The sequence below is a fragment of the Lissotriton helveticus genome, chromosome 1_1 (genome assembly GCF_964261635.1).
Source record: "Lissotriton helveticus chromosome 1_1, aLisHel1.1, whole genome shotgun sequence".
NCBI classification, from domain to species: domain Eukaryota; kingdom Metazoa; phylum Chordata; class Amphibia; order Caudata; family Salamandridae; genus Lissotriton; species Lissotriton helveticus.
The window spans coordinates 390460505-390479980 of record NC_136057.1 but is presented as its reverse complement, the minus strand read 5'-3'; positions in this window follow the sequence as shown (position 1 = coordinate 390479980).

Here is a 19476-nt window from a genome sequence, read left to right as displayed (position 1 = left end):
GAGTCTGGGTTTTGGGCGGTGCCCATGCCAGGATGGTATCAATCTTGGGTTGCAGGGGGGCCACCTTGCTGCTCCCTACTTGGTGCCCCAAGTACACCACTGAACCCTGCCCAATCTGGCACTTACTGGCTTTGATTGTGAGGCCTGCTCTGCGCAGGGCCAACAACACTTCCTGGAGGTGGCACAAGTGTTCCTCCCAGCTGGCGCTGAACACTGCGATGTCGTCCAGGTAGGCGGCACTGAAATCCTCCAGTCCAGCCAAGACCTGGTTGACCAACCTCTGGAAGGTGGCAGGGGCATTCTTCATCCCAAAGGGCATAACCCGGAACTGGTAGTGCCCATCTGGTGTGGAGAATGCTGACCTCTCTTTTGCCCCATCAGTCAAGGCGATCTGCCAGTACCCAGACGTTAAATTAAACGTACTAAGGTACCGGGCAGCCCCCAACCGATCTATGAGCTCATCAGCTCTGGGGATGGGGTGCGCGTCAGTCTTTGTGACTGAATTGAGTCCTCGGTAATCCACACAGAACCGAAGTTCCGGTGAAGCACCAGGCGCTGCAGCCTTTGGGACCAAGACCACTGGGCTGGCCCAAGGACTGCTAGAGGACTCAACCACCCCTAAGGCAAACATTTTGGAGACCTCCTCCTTGATGTATGCTCTGACCTTGTCAGTCACTCTGTAAGCCTTGTGCTCGACAGGAGTGCTGTCCCCGGTGTCCACATCATGGACACACCACTGAGTGACACCAGGAATCAAGGAAAACAGATCAGGGAATTGTCCCAACAATTGGCGACAATCCTGCTGCTGTTCAGGGGTCAGTGTGTCAGAGAGGACAACACCATCCACTGACCCATCTTGCTCTTTTGCAGACAGGAGGTCAGGAAGAGGCTCACTCTCCTCCTCCATTCCAGCATCTGTAGCTAGGAGCATGCCCAAACCTGGCTTCCCTAGATGTCTTTTCCCCATTACCGCAAATATGGACAGACCACTGTTTCATTCCCTTCTCCATCATGACCAAACCCTCTTCGTCATTGCTCATCAAACACTTTACCACCCCCTTTCCCATCAATTGGAAGAAAGTAGCCGAGCGCATCAAGCTGAACCCGCAGCCCTCTGTCCCCCCCCCTCCTATCGAGGGAGAGGCATCACAAGATTCTATAAACTTTCATTTGTGGATGGATGGAGTGGTTTCCGCCAACTCCAACCCCACCAACCAAAAATTAGGTCAAGGCAAAAGGAAGCCCAATGCTCCCTGGTATACCCAGGCCCTCACTGATTGTCACCTAAAGTGTAGGGTCCTGGAAAGAGAGTGGAGGAAGACTTATGATCCCTCATCCAGATCCATATACATTCTTCAGAGGAAACAATACCTTTCTAACATAAAAAAAGCAAAAAAGGTATTCTTCACTTCAGCCATAGACGCAGCCAAACAGAAACAACAAACCATCTTTGACATAGTCAAGTCCTTTACCCACCCAAAGGCACTGGCACTTGAAATTCCCCCATCACAAACCCTCTGCGACCAAATAGCAGATTTCTTCATTGACAAAAATAAGAACATTTATAAGGATTTCCCCCCTCCACCTACCCTCATACAAGACACTGTCACAACTATTCCCTCTTTGAATAACTTTACTACAGTCTCTTTGGCACAAACACAAAAGGCCATTTTGACCTGCAGATCAGGAGCCCCCACGGATTCCTGTCCCCCGATTATTTTACAGCACCTCATCGAGGTTGTTACCCCATCAATCAATGCCATTATTAATGAATCCCTTAATTCTGGCACTGTCCCTGCTGAATGGAAGAAGGCCATAGTTAAGCCCCTCATGAAGAAACCAAATAAATCCCCAACTGATTTATCCAACATGCGCCCAATCTCCCTTCTCCCAGCACTTGGCAAAATCACCGAGCAGTTAGTCCACGAGGAACTAAAACTTTTTGTGGAAAACAAACGCATTCTACATCCACAGCAATCCGGCTTTCGCCCGGGCCACTCCACAGAAACTGCACTCATCGAATTGTCGGATACCATTAAGTTCTTGCAGGATGAGGGCAGACAAGCTGTGCTCATCCTGCTCGACTTAACCGCGGCCTTCGACACCATCTCTCATACCATTCTCATTAACAGAATGCGTGAGATTGGTGTCGCGGGTTCCGCTCTGGCCTGGATAGTTTCATTCCTATCCAATCGATCGCAAACTGTCTCCTTAGGCCCCTTTCTTTCTGGCGAAAGACCCACCACCTCAGGTGTGCCCCAGGGATCAATACTGAGCCCTCTCTTCTTTAATATATATATGGCTCCCCTTCTTACGTTGATTGAATCCCATGGGATCCTCGTGACTTCTTACGCTGACGACACTCAGCTTGTCGTCACTATTGACAAAAGACACCCCGACGCTGCCCTTAGATTTCAAAATTGCCTCTCCCAAGTTTTTTCCTGGCTTAACCTGAATCATCTTAAATGTAACAGTGCCAAAACTGAAATAATACCCCTAGGCAAAGGCATCCTCTTCTCCCCTAAAGACTGGTGGCCTCATAACTCCGAAGCACCCCCGAGTGCGGTCACCTCAGCCCGCAATCTTGGAGTCCAATTTGACTCGTCCCTTAGCTTCGACGAGCATGTGCGCATTACTGCGGGGCGCTGTTTCAGCCTGATCAGGCAGCTAAAGAATTTTTTTGACTTTCTGCCCATCTCAGCCAGGAAATCAGTAGCGGTGGCTCTTATTCTGTCCCGGCTGGATTATTGTAATGGCCTCCTAGCAGGCATAAAGAAATCTTCCCTTAAGAAATTGCAAAGTGTTCAACACGCAGGGGCCAGGCTTGTTCTGAAACTCCCCCGCAGGTCCTCGGCCTCTGCAGCCCTTAACACTCTTCATTGGCTGCCCCTCCATAAGAGAATTCTTTTTAAGCTCCTTGTCACAGTGTTCAAATCTACCAGGAATACCGGCCCATCTTACCTGACCAAGCGCTTTCTGCGCTACATTCCAACTCGTTGCCTGAGGTCCTCAGGAGCTAATTTAATTACTGTACCCAGAATTAAACTAAAAACTAAAGGTGGAAAAACTTTTGCTTTTTTGGCTGCCAAGGCATGGAATTGTCTCCCCCCCAACCTTAGGCATGCCCCCTCAGAAAGCCTTTTTAGGAAACTCCTGAAGACCTGGATCTTCTCTCAGTCTGACTCATCGGTCCTCGCAGCTATCTGATCCTTGTTCTCCATTGCTGGTTCTCTGTGGGCTCAGCGCCAAGATGCTCCTTCCGGAGCGATAGTCGCGCTATACAAATTTTAATAAATATCAAATATCACTTCGGACCTTTCTAAGTGGGGCTTTAAACGGTTGACATGCAGGACCCGCAAGGGGTTCCTGGGAGTTTCCAAGTCCACCATGTAGGTGACATCGCTCTTTTTCTCCACAACCTTAAATGGTCCAGTCCACCTGTCCTTGAGCGCACAAGGTTCCACAGGGGACATAACCCAAACTTTCTGTCCAGGCTGAAGCTCTACCAGAGTGGCCTTCTGGTCGTACCACCGCTTCCTCTCCTCCTGGCTGGCCTCCAGATTTGCCTGAGCAAGATCTCTGAAGCGCCTAGTCTGGTTCCTAAAGGCCAGCATGTAACTGTATACATCCTGGGGAGGTTTCCTGGGAGATTGCTCCCAGCCTTCTTTGACCAGACTCAAAGGTCCTCTTACCGGGTGACCATACAAGAGCTCAAAGGGGCTGAACCCTAGAGACTTTTGTGGCACCTCACGGTAAGCAAACAACAGGCATGGCAAGAGGACGTCCCATTTACGCCTCATTGGTTCTTCAAGACCCATAATCATGCCTTTAAGGGTACGGTTGAATCTTTCAACCAACCCATTACCTTGAGGGTGATAAGGAGTGGTGAACTTGTAAGTTACCCCACACTCCTTTCACAGAGACTTCATATAGTTGGAAATGAAGTTGGTGCCCCGGTCTGACACCACCTCTCTGGGGAACCCCATTCGGGAGAAAACACCCACCACGGGGGCCGTCACCGTTCAGAGAGGGATGGCTTCCGGGTACCGTGTGGCATGGTCCACCAAGACCAGGATGAACCTGTTGCCCAGGGCTGTCTTGGGGTCCAGGGGACCAACAATGTCAATCCCCACCCGGTCAAAGGGGGTACTGACCATGGGAAAAGGTTGGAGGGGAGCCTTCTGCTTCCGCCCGCTTTTCCCACTTGCCTGGCAAGTTTGACAGGTCTTGCAATGGATATCTGTATCCCTTCTCATCTGAGGCCAATAAAAATGGGTGACAAGCCTGTCATAGGTCTTGTCCTGCCCCAGATGTCCAGCTAAAGGAACGTCATGAGCCAAACCCAGTAGGAAGGCTCTGAAGCGCTGGGGTACCACCAGCACACGGGCTGACCCAGGCTCGCTATACAGGAGGTCGTTCTCCCAGTAAACAAAATGTGACCCTGACTGATCACCTGAGGTTTGGGCTGAGGCCTGCTGCCTCATACCCACAAGAGAAGGGCACACTTTCTGTTCTGCACAGAATTCCTCCCTGGAGGGACCACCATCCTGCTGCCAGTGGGTCAGCTCGGGCAGGTCTCCCAGCTCAGCAACTTGTTCACCTGTGGGTTCCAGGGCATACCCCTCAAGGTCTGCCTCCTCCTGGACCACGGGAACTACGGGGGACGGTTTCCCGCGCCCCCTGCCTCTTCTCTTCACAGCTGGGTCCTGGGCCATACTTTCAGGCTCCAGAACCTCATCAACACCCTTACTTGCTGTCATGGATCGAGTGGTTGCACACACCCACTCTGGCACACCCAACATTTTCAAATGTGTCTTCCTCTCCACCTTAGCCCAAGGGGAGTCTTCTAAATCATTGCCCAGGAGACAATCAACAGGCATGGCGGGCCTTACAGCAACTTGAAGAGTACCTGAAACTCCCCCCCATTCAAAGGAAACTTGAGCTACCGCACACTCTCTCTGGGAGTTGTCAGCAGCTATCACAGGGTAGAATGCGTGGGGAACAACCTGCTCTCTGGACACCAAGTGACACTTGACAGCTGTCACACTCGCTCCGGTGTCTCTGAGAGCTTCCACTCTATGGCCATTAATGGTCACCCACTGCCTATATTTCTTAGTGTTACTAGGCAGAAGGGGTGGAGGGACCAATTCCATGTCTCCTAGAGAGACCAGGGACATCTCTGCGGGACCCTCCCCACCATGGGCAACCATCTCCTCCCCTCCCAGGGCTACACTCGCCAACTGACGGGGGGCGGCACGTGGTGGTGCACTGGGTGGTGCACTAGAGTTTTTCAAGGGACACTGGGGATCATAAAACCGGTGTCCCACCTGCTTACAAGCGAAGCAGGTCATTGGGCCCCTACGAACAGGTCTACCTGTCGGGGCCTCTGATTTCTTCTCTGGGGAAGGCTGGGAACCCTTCCCTTGGTTCCCTTGGGGATTACTTTGGGGCCCTTTCTGGAACTCCCTCTGTTTACCCTTGTCTCCCCCACTCTTCTGCTGGGGACCCTGCCCACCTTTGGCTGAGTCTCCCACTGGACCCTTGTGGACCCTGGTACTGACCCAGCGGTCCGCCTCCTCAGCAAGTTTTCTAGGGTTAGATATCTTGCTATCAATTAGGTGCTGGCGCAGCTCTGGAAAACAGTTATTAGACAAGTGCTCCCAAGCAAACAAATCATAAAGAGCATCATAACTTTCCACTTTGCTGCCCTTTACCCAACCATCCATGGCTCTGCAAAAAAATGACACATATTCAACCCACGTAGTACCAGGCAACTTCTTACATTCTCTAAAGGCCTGTCGTACTTTTCTGGGGTTAGGCCATACCTTAACATTAAAGCATCTTTCATATGAGTATAAGACATCCTATCCTCAACAGGCATGTCTAACAGGGTATCTCTTCCCTCATTCACAAAGCGACCCCACAACCTTTTGATCTCCATATCAGCTTCTCTCCTGCCTCTTGCATTCTCTATTTCCAACTGCCCATTTATCTTAAGTTTTGCCATTTCCATGTTGTAAGCTCGCTCTTTCTCCCTTTCTTCTCTTTCTTCAGGAGAAAGACCTTTGGAGGAAACACTGCTGCCAGGAGGGGATGTGGGCCCATTCACTGGCACCTCCTCCTCCCCTTCCCCTTCCTCTGTCGGTACCACCACCGGATCAGAGGGATCTCTGGCCTCTAACCAGGCCTCCAATGCTTTGAGATATTCTGCTTTCTTGGAGAGGCCTGGAGTAGGGACTTTCAATTGCTTGCAAAAGTGTTTCAGCTGCTGTACTTTGTAATCCTTTATCTTACTCCTATCAAATTCCTCCCCAACAACAGGGGCAGTGACTCCGGCATCACTCATGGTCAAAACTGGCAGTTTCAAAAATCAAGCTCAAGGAAATCGGAGAACAAGAATAGGATATCCAACCAAAACAGATTGTGGCTGCGCTATGGTCTGCTTTCACTATGTAGCGCACACTAATCACTGCACATGGGTCATAAATGCAAAGTTCAAATCCCACCGCTGACCCACCAATGTTAGAAGCGGCTGTCTCTAGTTGGCAGAGGTATACACTTCTGACAAATAGGGACACACCTTTTCTAGTCAGGGCAAGGGGATCACACACTTAGATAACCCCTGCTCACCCCCTTGGTAGCTTGGCAAAGCAGACAGGCTTATCTCAGAGGCAGTGCGTTAAGCATTTATGACCACATACAGTAATAAAGTGAATACACTACAAATGGACACAACACAGTAGTATTATAAAAATAAGAATGTTTATATAAGGCTTAGCACAAGACCAAATAACGACAAAAATATACCACAATCTTAATAAATACTCTTGGAAGGAAAAATAATAGTTCAAGCGTAGTTTCTTCTTAGCACACAGTCTTTAGTATCAAAAGCAACTCTTCTTCTTTAAAACACAGTTCTTGGCAACAATGTAACCCACACGGGAGTCACACGACGTCGAGGCAAAGTTAATCCAAAGGTTCGGCGTCGACCGCGAGGAGCGCTACGTCGAGCCCGGAGTCGCACAGACCCCAACAGCACAGTACCTTGGAAAAGTGAAGCACTCGATGATCAGCGGCGTCGAGATGTCCGGCGTCGCGTCTTCGGCGTCGATCAGGCCTCGGAGTCGGGCGATCTGCAGCGGCGTCGACCGAAGTCAGGCGGGAGCAGCGCTCACGAGATGAATCAGGATACGGCGTCGTCGATGTCGATGTTGCAAGAGTGAGCAGCGCTCACGGCGTCGAGAGGGCTCGAAGTCGATGCGATCAGCAGCGGTGCAGACACGAGGTCACTTGGAGCTGGAGCCGAACTCACTACTCACTGGCGTTGTTGCTGGCGTCGATCGGGGCCCGGCGGCCGGCGTCGAGGAAGCGGGACCCTGGAGCCGTTACTCACGATGTCGAGCTGGATTCGGCGCCGTCCGTCGGCGTCGAGATTGCTGGATTCTTTCAGAGGGGCTGGATTCACAAGTTCCAGCAAACAGCACTTTAAGCAGATGAAGTCCTTTAGCCCTGTGACTTCAACAGGAGACTGGCACTCTTCCAGCCCTTGGAGATTTTCTTAGCAAAGATTGAGAGTACACACACAGTTCCTCTCTCCTGGTTCCTTGGCAAAAGTAAAGAAGCAATGCAGGATTCCCCCAACAAACAGCACTCTGGCAGAAGGGGTAGGCAGTCCTTAGATCAGCAGGCTTCTTGTCCTTGGTTCAGGTTTCCTTGTCAGAAGTGATCTAATTCTTGGTTCAGGGGTCCTTCTCTTATACCTCTTTTTGGCTTTGATCCCTTTGTCCATGCAGCGTAATTTCCCCCCATCTTGGGTTTGTTGTGGGTGTTGCCAGGCCGAAGCACCTGGCCTATTCACTGTGCAGGGCAGAGTCTTCAGCCGCCCAGCAGGAGCGGAGCCAGCATTGTCACTGGCAGGGGCAGGGCCATCAGTTGCCCGGCAGGAGGTGGGCCAGGAAAGTCCCAGGCAGGCACAGAGTCATCAGTCGCCTGGCAGGGGGGCGGAGCCAGCATTGTATCAGGCAGGGCAGGCTATCAGGAGCTACTCTTCCCCTACTCTCAATGCAAATGCCCCACTCATCCCACACTGACTCATTCAGACCTCTGGAGCCACCCAGCTCCTGTCACACGCACACCAGAACCAGCAGAGACCGGTAGACAGTTAGACAAGAAAATAGCTACTTTCTAAAAGTGCTATTTTCAAACACAGATTCCAAAAACCACCCACACAAACGGATGCGTTATTAAACCCTGAGTTCAGGGATACCAAACTCGACATTGCACCATGCTCCCCGAGCCCGCTAGGATTATAGCATTAATAATCCTGGCAGCCCATTCTAACTGATGGAGAGCAGGCTACCTTACAATAGTGAAAAACAAATATGGCTGTAATTCACTATTAGGACAGGCCAACCTTGTCAGGCTTGTCCTACCTTATGCTTACAATGCACCCTGCCCTTGGGCCTACCATAGGGGTGACTAACATGAAGTTAAGGGAAGGTTTAGGGACTGGCAAGTAGGTGTACTTGCGCAGTCTGCGTGACAGTACCAGACTGCACGTGGTCTAGCAATGGTAGACCTTCAGACATACTTTTACTAGGCCGCTCTTGTGGGTGGCACAACACGTGCTGCAAGCCCACTAGCAGCATTTGTATTTACAAGCCCTGGCACTCCTGGTGCACTCTACTAGGGACTGACAGTAAACCAAATAAGCCAAACATGGAATTCAATCAATACAGCAATTTCACATAGGGAGCACTTGCACTGTGGCACTGATCAGCAGTAGCACAGTGCCCAAAGCAGTATACCAGCAAAAACATCGTAAACAGAGGAGGGAAACAGAAAAAATGGACGAGAGACTCATGCCAATGATGCCAGGTCTAACAGGCGGGAATAGTAAATCTACACACCCCAACGTACCACGCTTTTCCTAATGAGGTTTTTATTAGAGTGGGAATAGTAAATATATATCCTCAACATCCAACACTTTTTTCAATGTTTCTGTATTTGGAGGGGCAATAATAATAACTTTCTTCAGTGTGGCTATTTTTGAAGTGGGAAGCAAATCAACATCCCTCATAGTGAAACACTTTCTCCAATGTGGCTTATATAAGAGTTGGAATAGTAAATCTATACTCCTCATACTCCCACAAGTTCTTCACGGTGACTATGTTTGGGATAGGAGCAGTGAATGTATACCCCTAAAAGTCCAGCACTTTCCTTACTGTGGCCATAATTAAGTGGAATAGTAAATCTATACTCCTCAAAGACCAATATTGTCTTCTCTATAGATGTATTTGGAGTGGGAACAGTAGGTCTATACCACTCAAAGTACAACCCTTTCTTGGCTTTGGCTATACTTGGAGTGGGGATAGTAAATGTACACCCCTCAAAGTCCAGCACTTTCCTCAATGTGGTCATATTTTGAGAGTGAATAATAAACTGAAATTCCTCCCAGTTCAACACTTTCTTCACTGTGTCTATATTTGAAGTGAAGAGGGAATAGTAAATCTACTCCACTCAAAGTAGTACAATGCTTTCCTAATAAGGCTTATATTGGAGTGGGAATAGTAAATAAATATCCTAAACGTCGAATATTAGGAATGGGAATAGAAAATGTATACCACATGTGTCCAACACTTTCTTCACATTGGCTATTTATGAAGTGGTAATAGCAATTCAACTTCCCTCAAAGTCCAACACTTTACCCAATATGGCTTATATTGAAGTGGAAATAGTAACTTGATACCCCCTCGAAGTCCAACACCTTCTTCCCTGTGACTATATTTGGATTGTAGAGAGTAACTTTATGCAGCTGAATCCTCAGTACTTTCTCTAATATGGCTTATATTAAAGTGGGTATAGCACACATAAACCCCTCGAAGTCCAACAATCACTTCACTGAGGCTATATCTGGAGTGAGAATAATAAATCTTTACCCTCCAAACTCCGAACCCTTCTTTACTGTGGATATATTTGGAATGGGAATAGTAAACTACACCTCTCAAGTTTAACAGTTACCCTAATGTGGCTTTTGTTGGAGTGAGGTTAGTAAAAGTCCAACTTCTTTCACTGTGGCCATAGTTTGAGTGGGAATAGTAAATCTGCAGGGAGGCTTGTGCAAAATGTCCCCAAACAAGAGAGAATTACAGTTCACCTCAAGACCCTGTAGTGGTTTTCTGCATAAAAGATGTTTCTTAAAGGCTCTCTGCTCGTGACTCAAGGCTATTTGTCCCACACATCATTCAAACTATATATCTCAGATGTTTTTCAGATACTCTCCTCCCTGAGAGCTGTACTCTTTAAACCTGATGGCTGTTCTTAAATTTCACAAAGCTCGACTTGGTGGATGAGTATTTTCAGTAATTAACGCTCAGACTTGGATTATGTCAGAACATGACTATCGAAAAATTCCTCAAAGCCTTCAAATCCTTCCTTTTCCAAAAAAGTCAGACATGCAGAGTTGCTTTGATTCATAGCACCAGGACGTATTTGGGGAATCGAGTGCTTTATAAATTACAATAGAATAGAAATCTCCATCCCTCAAAGTCCAAACCTTTCCCCTATGAGGTTTTTATTGGAATGGGAATAGTAACCCTATACTCCTCAAATCCTAACACTTTCTTCACCATGGATATATTTGGAGGAGGAATAGTCGTTTTTAAACACTTAAAGTGCAGCACTTTCCCCAATGTGCTTTACAATGGAGTGGGAATAATATAAATGAACACCCCCTAAAGACCACCTTTTTTTTTACCAGTGTATATGTTTTGATTTAGAGTGATAAATGTAATAAATACTATATTTTATTATAAACTTTGAATGCAGTTTAGTATATAACATTTTATGGTATACATACATTTAAAAAACATTTTTATATAGTTTATAGAAATAAAAAAATGCACACTTAATTCAGGTGTTATTTCCATTTTCCTTTTTATTCAAAGAAATTAATATGGAATTTTTTTTTTATCTATACTACTATTATAAAGTAAGAACTTTGCACCTTTGAGGCGGGTAAACTCGGGAACCACAGCGCCAATCCACACACCCGATACATCATTGTAATCGTCAGGGTGTGCAGATGTACATAGGCTATATAAACTATAAAAATATGCGTTATTTAAAAAATTTACATTAAAAAAAGTAGTCCCTTCGAAGTAGCGCCGGCCGCGACCTGCGTGCTGACGTCAGGAGCGCGGGGAGTAGCGGCGTCCAGGAGCGCGAGGAGGAGCGGCAGACATGGCGTGGGGAAGGAGCGGTGAGGAGCGGCGGACAGGCGGGAGGAGCGGTGACGAGCGGCGAGGAGCGGCGGAGAGGTGAATTGAGGAGCGCGGGGGAGGAGCAGCGGCGGAGGTAAGGCTCCTGGGGACCCACGGACAATGTCGGGGCTGGCGGGAGTCGGGGCAGGCGGGGGACGGGGCGGGCGGGGGCCCGGGCTGCTGGACAATGTCGGGGCGGGCGGGGGTCGGGGCGGGCAGAGGCCCGGGCTGCTGGACAATGTCGGGGAGGGCGGGGGTCACGTCATGGATAGAGCCAAACAGCAGCAATGTCACATCGCTCCAAAAGAAAACTACACTCTGCTCAATACCAAGAGCCCCAAATAACAAAGGGCACTAATGATCGCGGCGGGGGCTCGGGCTGCTGGACAATGTCATGGCGGGCGGGGGCGGGGAAGCCTGATTGCTCCCGGACAAGGTCGGGACGGGCTGCTAGTTTCACATATTTAATAATTAAACATTTTGTGTTGATGTACATTTTGCCAAGTTTTTTAAATGCACTTATTTTAGGTTTTCTACTTTTACATTATGGGCCTCTTACGATGTTGGTCGTAAAGCAATCCGACCGACTCCTTGTCGGAATCATTTCCAACCAACTCAGGTTCGACACGTCCGACCAACTGATTATGATGTTTACGAACACCGTTCGGTCGGACACCCATTGACCTCAATGGGAGCCTGTGTTCTGACAGATAACACAGTCACCCATTGAAAAGAGCAGTGTTTGCGGAAAACCTTGCACCGTGTGGTGGGCACCCTGTGGTGCCTGCCACACAGAGCATGATTGTAAAGAGGGGTCCCATGGGTACCCAAAAGGACCCCAACTGGAGGCCTTCGGGTAAAGGGGGTCCTGCTATGGGCTCCCAAAGTCAGTCTCCGGCAGCAGTTCCATGTCGGACAGACCGATTCGGAAAGGCTGTCCGAATCCGACATCGTAATACGTTGGTCAGAAACGCAATTCATAGAAATGTACGATTTGGCTTCGACCGACTCAGAGTCTCCGAATGACGGTCAGAACTGAGTCAGAAAGACTGAACAGTTAACTTCTAGAGCAATCACTCGACCGGCAACATGAGTTACGACGCAGGTTAGGAAAATCCGAATTATGTTCAGAGCCTTTCTGACCGACATCATAATCGCCCCAATATATAGTGAAAATTGTAAAGCATTTTATGCATATTTCAATACGAATACTTTTAAAAATTTTGCATTAGTATTAGTGTTTTCATTTTTGTTCAAAATGCATTTTTAAGATGTTCTATGATTGTTTTCATATTATCATGTTTTGGGATAATTATACAATCTTTTAACTTTTTATAACATTTTGTTACCATTTTTTAACATTACATTTATTTTTTTCAGACAAAATGGATAAATATTTTTCAAACATAGTTGCACAATTTGTCTATTTTTCAAACTTTTTTTTTTTACAATTTTTGCATTGTTTTACATTTGAATATATATATGTTTCCCAGTCAACAATGCTCTTTTTGGAACCAAGGATCGGTGTAAAGTGGTGCATATGCCAGCGGAGCATGTCGGCAAACAATCTTCGTCTTGCACAAAATTCAAAATAACGCACTCTCAGGACAGGGTAACAAATGCTGCTGATAATCCATTAAATGCAGCTCAATACGTGTATATAATTCGCTCTGAGGAAAACAGCACACAAACATTTAAGAATTCTCTCTAATGGTAATAGCAACCTAGATTAAATTTACAATGACCAAAGCAATACAAGGAGAAATGAGGGTCTGTAAGAATATCAGGGCTGAGGGACACTGTCTCAAATTTGCAGCTCTTAGTATTGGTAACACAAATCTCTTCCTTGGATATGAATACAAAATACAGAACAGAATAAAGTGCAGGATGCTTGGCTATGCTAAATTGTCACGAGGGTATTTTATACAATCAGTATATCTACATTCTGCCTGGGGCCGCAGTATCAAAAAATTAACCCGGTGAACCCAAAGTGGGCCAAATAGAACCCTGCTTGAGGGCTCAACGCATTAAAAATAAGGTTAAATAGCAGATTGGGTTGATAGCGTAGTGTGTGACACGACCAATTGTTTCCTAGACCTGGACAAGAATCTGGACTCCAAAGCATATTCCTCAAAGAGTCGCTTTATGGAATCTCCTGTGGAGTTATTTAATAAATCTGGGCTACTGAAGATTTTGTGAAATTATGTATGGTTCACAAACCTCAGCCATGGGATGGTCTATCCTTTTTTGAGCAACAAACAGTTCTTCAGTATTGCTCTGTTTAGCTCGGCATCTGATTTCAACCACATAGAAAACTATAGCAATAGGGGCATCATCTTTAACGTCCTCAACTTAACAAGTCCCCAGCACCTGAGACACTTAAATACAGGGTAGCTCGGAGGGACTCCTAAAAGTTTCCTGAGCAAGTAATTTTCTGTCCTCTTTATAAATCTACAGCCATCAGAGCCCCACCCACCTGCCCCACATCTTGCGCTGGAAATTCATTTTGACTTGTATATTGTCAACATTAGAGATATTGGCTTCTGACTCAATCTTGTAGGGAATTTGAACACAGCTTCCAAGTCCCTAGTGAACTGTTGGTTTCTGACCTTAAATGCGTTGCCCCATACTAGGAATTTATTCAGTAGGATCCCAAATAATTGAAAGTGATAACGGATCCGTGCCAAACACCAGAAAGTTGGTGGCCCCTAGGTTTAGACATTTTCGGGCTACATCTCATAGTATAAGATTCGTACAAATTAGTTGACAGGCATACTTCACACATAAAAATATTTTTTACATCCAGGAGTTTTTGGAACCCATTTGCGTTCCTGGACAGCAGGACCACATCATCAGCATAGAGCAGTACGGGGATTGATCTTTTGGCAACTTGTCGTATGTCATAATCTTGCTTTAGCAAGAACTCTATTAGTTGGTTAATGTATAGGGTGAAGAGAAAAGGTGCCAACACACCCTTTGCATTCGCCCCTATCTATATTAAATGAATCAGTAAGCTCCCCACTTTGGCCATACACAACCTTGCATCGACCACATCTTAGATCGAATTACTTTGCCAAAAGCGGAGCTGTGGTCCATAAATGCCAGATAAACTGGATTTTCTCACAGTGATGTATTTACTGGATAGCAAGCACAAATTCAGGACCTGTTCCACTGTGCCCAGATCAAGTTGGAAACCATACTGGCGATCTGATAATATACTATACTCCTTAACTCACGTCGGTAGTCTATCAATCAAAACTCTCCCCAGAATTTTGACCGGGGTATCCAGGAATGGAAATTAATCTATAATAAGATAGATCACTCCTGGAACCCTTCTGAAGGATAGGTATAACCTACAGCCTTTAAACAAGAGCTAGAGAGACCTTGCATAACTGCAGCTCTAAACACAGTCAGTAATGGCCCCACAGGCAGACATTTCCTTTGAATATATCCACTTGCCTAGCGCCCTATTACTGAAGCTATTATTTATAGCAGGTTCAATCTGATTTATCTCAATAAGGGTAATTTTAGCTGCGTCCCTGCAATCATACGTCCTAATAGAATCTGTGATTTCTGGCTGGAGGAATAATCTTCTTGAAATGATCAACTGACCTTTTTTGCCGGTGGCACAGGGGTGGAGGACTTGGGTGCCCGCTCCTTCGAGGCATATTTCCTTGCAGCACAACTCCAATGGTTATCATGCTGGACTGCGGTACACCACTTCGATGAAACCTACTCTGAGCTTTGACCCTCACCGATCTCCGCGATCCAGAGTTTACTACTACCGAAAGCTCTGCCTTCATCCCGCTGTCCATAACAGGCGGCAATGGCAAGGGCATGCATGGCAAAGATACGCCGTTTCTCTCAGGGGACTCCACTATACAAACCAACCCCTTATTGGTCTCCCCTGTGACTCGGGGTGCATTACCAGTTAAGGCCTTTGTCGAAGGTCAATTCCTACCCTTCACCAACCTGCCAAGGAAAATGACCTCCCATCCAGCCGCCCTCATATTACTTTGCTTTATAAGGCCATCCTCGAACTGACACCCACCTTCATTGCAACACTGCGCCAAAAATGGGAGGACAAACTTGGGAGAGTACTCCACAACAAGGCATGGGAACAGGTACTCGAGTTCACCAAAAAGGTATCCTGCAACTCTCACTTCACAAACATGCAATATTCAATTCTCCGGACCTTCCTAGCTCCAGCCTAGCAATATTGCTTCTTCCCCGAGATGCAGTTAGAATGCCCGCGCTGTCAGACCCCAAACGCAGACTTCATACAGATGCTTTGGTCCTGTCATACCCTACAAAGCTATTGGCACTCGAGCCACACCACCCTGCGTAAGGTCACAGAGCTACCAGACATTCACACATAGGAGGCATGCTCCCTGGGTATATTCAAGCGCAAGAAACAGCAGACAGTGCACACCCGCTTTGCAGCCCTGGTACTTTTACTTCCAAATGCACACTTATGCTCCACTGGCATTCCCTTACAGCCCCCCCGCCCCCGGTAGAGAGTTGGCAGGGAGCAATGCACAATTAGGGTGTAGCGAGGGAAGACGCCCCCACTATGAGGAGGTGCAACAACTACACAAGCAGCCTATATCTCCCCATAGGGCAGTCTTGCTCACCCATTTCCTACAGGAGGTGGGAAATGAAGGCCTGGCCCTGTAAACACACCAAGTACCTCCCACACCTGCCATACACAGCGCCTCAGTTGTGGTCGCCCACAAAGATGCCCCCCTACGCATCTCTTGTTCCCTCTCACTTATATAGCCCGCTCCAACCCACCTGCATACTCACACCCGCCACTATGCAAGTCTGACCCTTCATAACCAGTCATCGCAACCACCCTGCCAGCACCTCACTGTGACACCAAAGTTTCACCCCAGTTATGCCATGATGACGACGATGATCAAGTTAACCATGGCGCGCACAAAGAGTAGTGCAGTACCTTAGACTTCTGTGTCTCCTGCACGATCACTAATTACCATATGTACATGTTGGAAAGCATGACTTCTGCTCATTATCGCGGTCACAAATTGTTTGATGTTGTATGCTTACAAGGCTTATGTTATATATAAATCAATAAAAGCTTTTTTAGAAAAACAATGTAATGTGCACATTAAAAAATTTAATCTGCTTACTTGTTATTTTCTATAAAATGTCTAACCATTACAAAAAAATAAAAAATAAAGATCAATACCAAACCAACCCCTATGATTATGATCAACTGACTCTCCAGGAGCAATAAGATTTCCCACTTTGGGCGGTGATCTTCTCTAAAGTAGGATGCCTTTGTCACTTTTTAAAAACTTACCTTGTCCCTAGTTTCCCAACCCTCAAAAGTACCTCCCCGGGCTTCATCCCTAATGATCTGCTTTCTTGCTGCGAGTGCATTTGAACATATATATATATATTTAAGAAATTCACTGAAAAACCAAAGGTTACAGGGACATTATAGTTAGGCTCAGATTTCACTCATACAAAACCAATGAAATTCAGCAGTTATAGTTACCTGAGCTAACTATAACTTACGCCCACTCAATGCACTGCTTATGACCTCAGATATCACTCATGACATGGTCATTGACATCACTGATGACATTAGTGAGGACACCTCAAATGACATCACTGATTACATCATCCGCAGAACCCTTCACACACCCACTCACACCCTGTACATCCTCTCATAAGCCCACTCACACAACCACAGAATCGCTCACATACCCATTAACAGACCCGCTTGGCAGATCTCCCCGAAACTTTCAAGACAGCAGCTGAAGTGAGTGGCAAACTAGTTTGGAAAATGTCACAAGGATTAGTCGAGCAGCGCTAAAATTATTGACAAAACAAAATAGCTTTTCCAATGGAAACTAGGTCCTAATTATAACTTCCCACTAGCGACCACCAGTTTGTTTTATATATACATGTATGTCTGAGTGATTCTGTGGATGATGTCATCAGTGAGGTCATCAGTGATGTCATTTAAGATGTCATCAGGAATGTCATCAGTTATGTCATTTGAGATGTCATGAGTGATGTAATATGTGAGTTGATATGAAATGCATTGCGGGGCGTGAGTTATAGTTAGCTGAGTTAACTATGACTGCTGAATTTCAGTGAAATGTCAGCCTAACTATAATGTCCCTGTAACCTTTGGTTTTTTCCAGCGAGTTTGTACGTTTTTTAAAATTATATTTGCTACCTACAACGTCCCTGCAACCTTTGGTTTTATAAATTCACTGAAAGAAAACAAAGGTTACAAGGACGTTATAGTTAGACTGACATTTCACTGTACAAAACCAGAGAAATTCAGCAGTTATAGTTAGATGAGCTAACTATAACTTGCACCCGGCAATGCACTGATTATGACCTCACATACTACATCACTCATTATATGGTCAATGACATCACTGATGACATCTCAAATGACATCACTGATGACATCATTGATGACATCATCCAGTGACTGTGAGTGTTTTAAAAAAGTTTTAGTGTTAAATATATATTCCAAGGTGTATTGGTGAATCAGTGGGCATATGAGTGCCTGTATGAATGAGTCAGTGGGTGTATGACTCACTGTATAAGTGTGTGATTAGGTGTCTCAGTGAATCTATGGGTGAGTGACTGGTTGTGTGAATGTATCAGTCTGTCAGCTGGTGTCTAAGTGGCGGTATGGGTGGGTGGGTGAGTGGGTATGTGAGTGGCTGTATGGGTGAGTGATTAGTTGTCTGAGTACGTGTATGGGTGTCTGATTATCTGTGTGGGTGGGTGATGGAGTGTGTGGCTGCCTAGTGAGTGTGTAAATGAGGGGCTGTATAGGTAATAGAGTGTATGTATGGCTGTGTGAGTGAGTGGATTTGTCAGTGCTATATGGGTGAGTTACTGGGTATGTGAAAAGCAGTATATATGAATGATGGGGTATATGAGTGACTGTACGGGTGAGTGAGTGAATGTGAGAGTGGCTGTATGGGTGAGTGTGTGCTTGTATCAGTGACTGTATAGGTGAGTGAGTATGTGTTAGTACCTGTATGAGTAAGTGTGTGTGTGCGTGTCACTCTATGGGTGAGTAAGTGGCTGTGGGATTGACTGTATGGGTGAGTGAGTAGGTGTGTGAGTAGCTGTATGGGTGACTGCATCAGTGTGTGAGTGGCTGTATTGGTATATGAGTGGATATATTAACGGCTGTATTCGTTAGTGAGTGGGTGTATGGATGACATTATAGATGAGTGAGTGCATGTCTATGTAGATCTATGAATCAGTGAATGGGTGTCTGTGAATAGGTTGTGAATGGTTGAGTGGGAGTGGGACTGGGTGTTTCAATGGTTCTATGAGGGGTTTGGGGGTGCGTTTGTAATTTTGTGGATGATATTATATATCAATGATGTAATTTGAGATGTCATGAGTGATGTCACTGACCATGTCATGAGTGATGTAATATGTGAGGTCATAAGCAGTGGATTGCGGGAGCGCGAGTTATAGTTAGCTAAGCTATAACTGCTGAATTTCTCTGTTTTTGTACAAGTAAAGTGTTAGTCTAACTACAACACCTCTGTAACTTATGTTGTTTTCAGTGAATTTCTATGTTTTTTAAATTCTATTTCCTAACTTTAACGTCCCTGTAATCTTTGCTTTTTAGGTCTCGCCTGTCAATGCGCATGCGCATTGAGCAGAGCGAGACTATAGGGGCTTAAACAGAGCTTACCTACACTGGCGATTTGATGCAGTGCATGTGTACTTTTAACTCAATGCGCAAGCGCAATTAGTTAAAATGCGTGTGCACAGCATCAAATCGTCAGCGTGGTGCCGCCAGCAGCTCTTCCTGCTCCGCCCCCTGCTGCATCAAAGGCTTAGCGCTCTGCCTCAGCCCAGCCATTCTCCTCCCCTAATTACCCCCTGCTGCATCAAAGGCTTTTTCATGGCCGGCCGGCGTGCTTTCAGTTTCACGGCCGGCCGGCGGTGTCTTCTTTTTTTTTTTCATTAATTGAATGCGCTCACAGCTGCAAAGGTCTGCACCCTGCCCTCCGTCACTGGTAATCTCCCCATCTCTTGCCCACAACGAATGGATAACCAAAATGTATAAAACCGCCTCATGAGTGCTGCAAAGCCCACGGCCCCCTCCCCTCCGACAAACTTTAAGAAATCCAGGAATGCTGCTGATTTCATCTCAGTCGTTAAGAGCCCGCAGCGTCTCAGAACCAGCTTGCTT